The 5,203-nt window shown below is 27.1% G+C and overlaps 1 long non-coding RNA gene across 1 annotated transcript; it reads left to right on the top strand.

The window, feature by feature from the left end:
* The first annotated feature begins 3,803 nt into the window (after window positions 1–3,803).
* Window positions 3,804–4,876, top strand: LOC145051278 (uncharacterized). The gene is made up of 2 exons (XR_013683504.1): window positions 3,804–4,273; window positions 4,418–4,876. It is a non-coding gene; the product is annotated as an uncharacterized LOC145051278 (long non-coding RNA).
* Window positions 4,877–5,203: the final 327 nt, after the last annotated feature.

The raw sequence follows: 5,203 nt of genomic DNA, 5'->3' as shown, positions 1-5,203 counted from the left end.
TAACCAAATAACTCAATTCATCTAATTATATTATTATTATTATTATTATTATTATTATTATTATTATTATTTTTATTTGAAATTAATAAAAACAATTACCAAAAAATATATATATTTTTATAAAATAAATCAACTTTTTGATTAGTCTTATTATTAAATGTTTCCTTTAGTAGTGTTAGTATTAGTAATTAAATAACTATTTGGTTTTTTTAATTAGAATAACATAATAATTAATACCCCTCCGTCCCAATATTATTGTCCACGTTTAACCTTTTTAGTATCATTTGTTCAACTTTGACCTTAAATAATTTACTTGTTATATAATTTTTTATGCAATATATATGAATAGATTGTTTTTTAAATGTATTTTCATTGTTATAAGTTTCATAGAAAATTATATGACACAAATAAAGTTATTTATGGTCAAAGTTTACATGGAAAGACTTCGAAAGTCAAACGTGGACAATAATTTTGGGACGGAGGGAGTATTAATTACTATTTATCTTAACTATTGCTGCTACTAATAATAATAATAATAATAAATAATTACACTAGTACCAATAATTGAAATAATACTAATATAATTAATAATAATAATAATAAGAATAATAAGAAATTACATTAATAATAATAATAATAATAATAATAACAACAACAACAACAACAACAACAACATTAATAATTAATAAGTAATAACACATATTAATGACATGAACCACATTTTACATTTGTCACATGCATGTGATTCTTCCATTTATTTTGTGTAGTGTTATCGTAATCATTGATCTGAAAGCGATTCTTATTATGCGTGATATTATTTGTGTTGCAAAGCTATTCCCTTCTCATCTCCTTGCTAATGAGACTTCTTTAATGGCAACACATGCAACCTCTACCTAATCTTCCATTTCCATGTCCAAAGATTTTGTCCGCCAAACTTATTTAGGAAGACTATATCCCATATTAAAGATGAAAAGCTTGGACTTTTCATAAACCTGAATGGATCAAGTCAATGCCACCATCTTGTATATCAATCTTGAAAAATTTTGCTACACAACATGTCTAATCATGTTAGGCTCACGAAAATGTAGCAAAAAATTGGAAATAATGGAGATGGGAGATGGCAATGTGATAATTGTGTTGAGCTTGTTGATAAATGTGATTATAAATATAACCTCAAACTACTAATACATACATGACCATACTGGTTTGACATGTATAACTACTTTTAAGAAAACTACTGAGGAGATAATGGGTGTTTCTGCTTAAGATTTGTATTTCATGAAACACAAAGAGGAAGAGGAGGATACAATTGTAGAAACTATTCATGGTGTTTTTTTTTGGAATACTCATTTTCAAATTAAAAGTGAAGGAATTGTTTTTGGTTGATGAAGTACGATTGATATCAAGTATTGTGGAAGCTAGAAAGATAAAGTTTACATCAAACACAAAGAATTTACTTTTAGAGGTGTCAAAGAGTTAATATAATATATGAGGTGACTTGTGGAGTTTTGAATATATGTTTTCTTTGGATTTGGTCGTTAAATTTAGTTGAATGTGGAAGTTTTATGGTTTCTACTTTCTAGCCTACTACTCCATGATGTAGTAACTCAAAAGTCCATATAGAGTTTTAGACATAGAAATGTCCCTTAAACTTGTTTGAAGTGCTTTAGTCTTTGCTTTACAAACCATTATTTTGGTAATTTTAATCTCAAATCATTGCAATCGTCACAACACGTAATTTATATCTTAAATAAAACTTTAAGTCGCACTATTTCGGATAAATTAAAAACGTTTTCAAACTCTCTCTGAATGTCTTTACATCGTCATTACTATAATTCATGACAAGTGCATGAAACATGTGAAAATAGTACATTAAGCTTAGATCACATACTGATCAACATAAAGGTTAGTAATCCTTAAAAAGGTATAATACATCTGATCTTTGAAACTACTTAGTTCAGAGGTGTAATAAATAAATAATTGAAAGTAAAGTGCACAAGTATAGAAGGTCGTGATTATCATATTTTCAAACTAATGTCTTCATAATATCACATGAGAGGGTCACCAAGGATGACAGATAAAATTTGGGTTGGGTTAAAAAATGAGTATGTTGTTACTATTCTTAACTTCAAGGTAGTTACAACTAACTTCTTAAACATATATCTTATCCTAGTTACTCATGGTTAGCTAGTTCTTTTGTGACTCATAAAATGATAAATACTACAAGAAAACTTGGTGAATTCCTATTGAAATTAGTGACGGGATTTTCCATCGGAAATTAGTGAAAGAATTCCGACGCAATTATGATAAAGATATAAACCCTAATTTTAATGGCGGAATACTGACACAATAGCGACACAAATAATTTATGTCGGAAATCCGTCGGTGAATACCGAAGAATTATAAACCAAATTTTAGACTTTGGTTATCCGTCGGTATTCCGTAGGTAATCACTGACGGATTTCCGATTAACATGTTTTCTTAGAAAATAAATCAATTTTTTATTAGTAATATTATAAAATATTCAATTATTATTAACAGTAATTGGAATTAAATTAATTTTTATTTTAATAACAAATATATATATATATATATATATATATATATATATATATATATATATATATATATATATATATATATATATATACACCAAATTGTTCAATTTTCTAATTATTATAGTATATCTATTTTGTTATTACTTATCATTAATGAGAAAATAATCACCAAATTGTTCAATTTTCTAATTATTATAGTATATCTATTTTGTTATTACTTATCATTAATGAGAAAATAATAAATTACCAACAGTTTTTTTGGTAAATAAATAAATTTTTTTGATAGTATTGTAATAAAAATAAATCAGTTATTAATATTAATATTAATGACTAAATAACTATTAACTTTTATAATTAAAATATTATAATTATTAATCAAATAATTCAATTCGTCTTATTAAAATATTATTATTATTATTATTATTAACCAAATAGTTATTATAATTATTAATCAAATAATTCAATTTGTCTTATTATTATTATTATTATTAACCAAATAACTCAATTCATCCAATTATATTATTATTATTATTATTATTATTATTATTATTATTATTATTACTTGAAATTAATAAAAATAATTACCAAAAAATATATATATTTTTATAAAATAATTCAAATTTTTGATTAGTCTTATTATTAAAATGTTTCCTTTAGTAGTATTAGTATTAGTAATTAAATAACTATTTGGTTTTTTAATTAGAATAACATAATAACTACTAATAATAATAATAATAAATAATTACAATAATAACAATAATTGAAATAAAACTAATATAATTAATAATAATAATAAGAAATTACATAAATAATAATAATAATAATAACAACAACAACAACAACAACATTAATAATTAATAAGTAATAATACATATTAATAATAATAATAATAATAACAATGAGAAAAATAAAAGCGGAAAAAACGATGTAGCGTGTTTGAAATCTTGAAATTTAAAACTATTATGTCGGAAATTTGTTGGTAATTAGCAACGGATTTCCGACGGATGCTGATAATCCATGGCTAATCTGTCGGTAAATAATGATAGATTTCCGACGAAACAATTATAATTTTCAAATTTTCGAGCTTCTAACATCGATTTTTTCGTTTTATTTTTCTTATACGTATGTAATACATAAGTTACTATATATTTACTAAGCTATAGTTAATATATACATATGTACATCTGTGTACATCATTCGAACAGACGCTTCAATTCTAATTTTTTTTTAGCACCAAACATCGTTTTTTCCACTTATATTTTTCTCACACCTTTATTGTAAATACATTACTATATATTGAACAAGTTATAAGCTAGTATATACATACAAACACCTGCCTTCGGAGCCCGTGACTCAATCTTATGTTGTAAAATTTAAATACATATTAATATATAAGATGCCGATGTTGTATACATGTATATGTATATGTATGTATATTAGCTATAATTGTTCAATAAGCACAGTTTTTTTTCATTTTGTTTCTTTGACAATTGAGATGGTTTCCCCTGCCCAATTTTGTTGGCACAATTTTAGCCGCCATAATCCCTCCCATAGTCCAACCAAAAATCAAAATTCAGCCCATCTTACTAGGGTTTGCAATCCGCCCTGGTCACACTCCGCCAACTTCCCCTTTCTCTTCCGGCTTTTCAATTACCGTCCCATTGCAGCGGTGCAACCCACGATCACACCGGAACTGATTCGCCATCAACTATCAGGTTCTTCTTTCTTTCCTTCTTGTTGGCTTTTTTGTTTTTATGCATTTCCAAGCCCCGAAGCTCCTCCTATCAAAACAAAAGGGAAGAAAACAGAAGCACAGATGCCCACATTCTTTTTAACGGGTTCTTAATGTTGTTTTACAGTCGAATGTTAGCAAAATCGTAGATGGTCACCTCACGGTCTATTGCAGTGAGGGTGAAGCAGACGTAGCGAGGCGAAGGAGGGAGTTGTCGGAATTCTCGTGAAGCAAAGTGAAGGCCGCGTTCGGGGTGATCGAGAAAACGTATTTGAAATACCGATTCTTAGTTTTGTATGTGTTGTCTTCGAATGAACTTCAGGAGCATCGCGGCAATTTCTGAACTCTCAATTCCATTTAACTCTCAATGAAAAACCAACGGCAGCCATGCCAACGGAGGTGCACCCTATTGTCGTCGGTGATGGTGGTTTGTGATTCCTTCTCACGGAAGACTTCGGGGTGTGTTTGTGTGTTATTTTCTCGGAGTATTTTCTGTTAATGCATCCTTGAAATCTCTCCATTTTTGTTCAATTTGTATGTAATGCTTGGTGGAAATTAAGCCTATCGTTGGTGTAAATTTGCCTTATGGTTTTTTTTTTTATTAATTCACATCGGTTATGACTCTTAAAATATTCTTAAATCTTTGGTGGAAAAGTATGATAACTATTTAGATAGTGAGAGTGTAGATATAATCTCAAAAATATTAGAAAACACTATTTATTCATAGTGTAATAATAAGACAAAGTAGTACAAATTCGTCTTTACAACAAATGGATTGTGAAAATTTGCTGACTTCTGTAAAATTAATTACCCATAATTTTTCAGACATTTATGATTTTAACAATTGTATTTAAAAGATTATTTTCAACATAACACTACATATTTCACAATAATATTTTTTTTGGGGCTATGA

Source organism: Lactuca serriola, chromosome 5, assembly GCF_051521515.1.
Source record: "Lactuca serriola cultivar US96UC23 chromosome 5, Lser_US96UC23_V15, whole genome shotgun sequence".
Classification (NCBI taxonomy): Eukaryota; Viridiplantae; Streptophyta; class Magnoliopsida; order Asterales; family Asteraceae; genus Lactuca; species Lactuca serriola.
The sequence above is the reverse complement of the archived record's forward strand: the minus strand, read 5'-3'. Positions and strand labels throughout refer to the sequence as shown.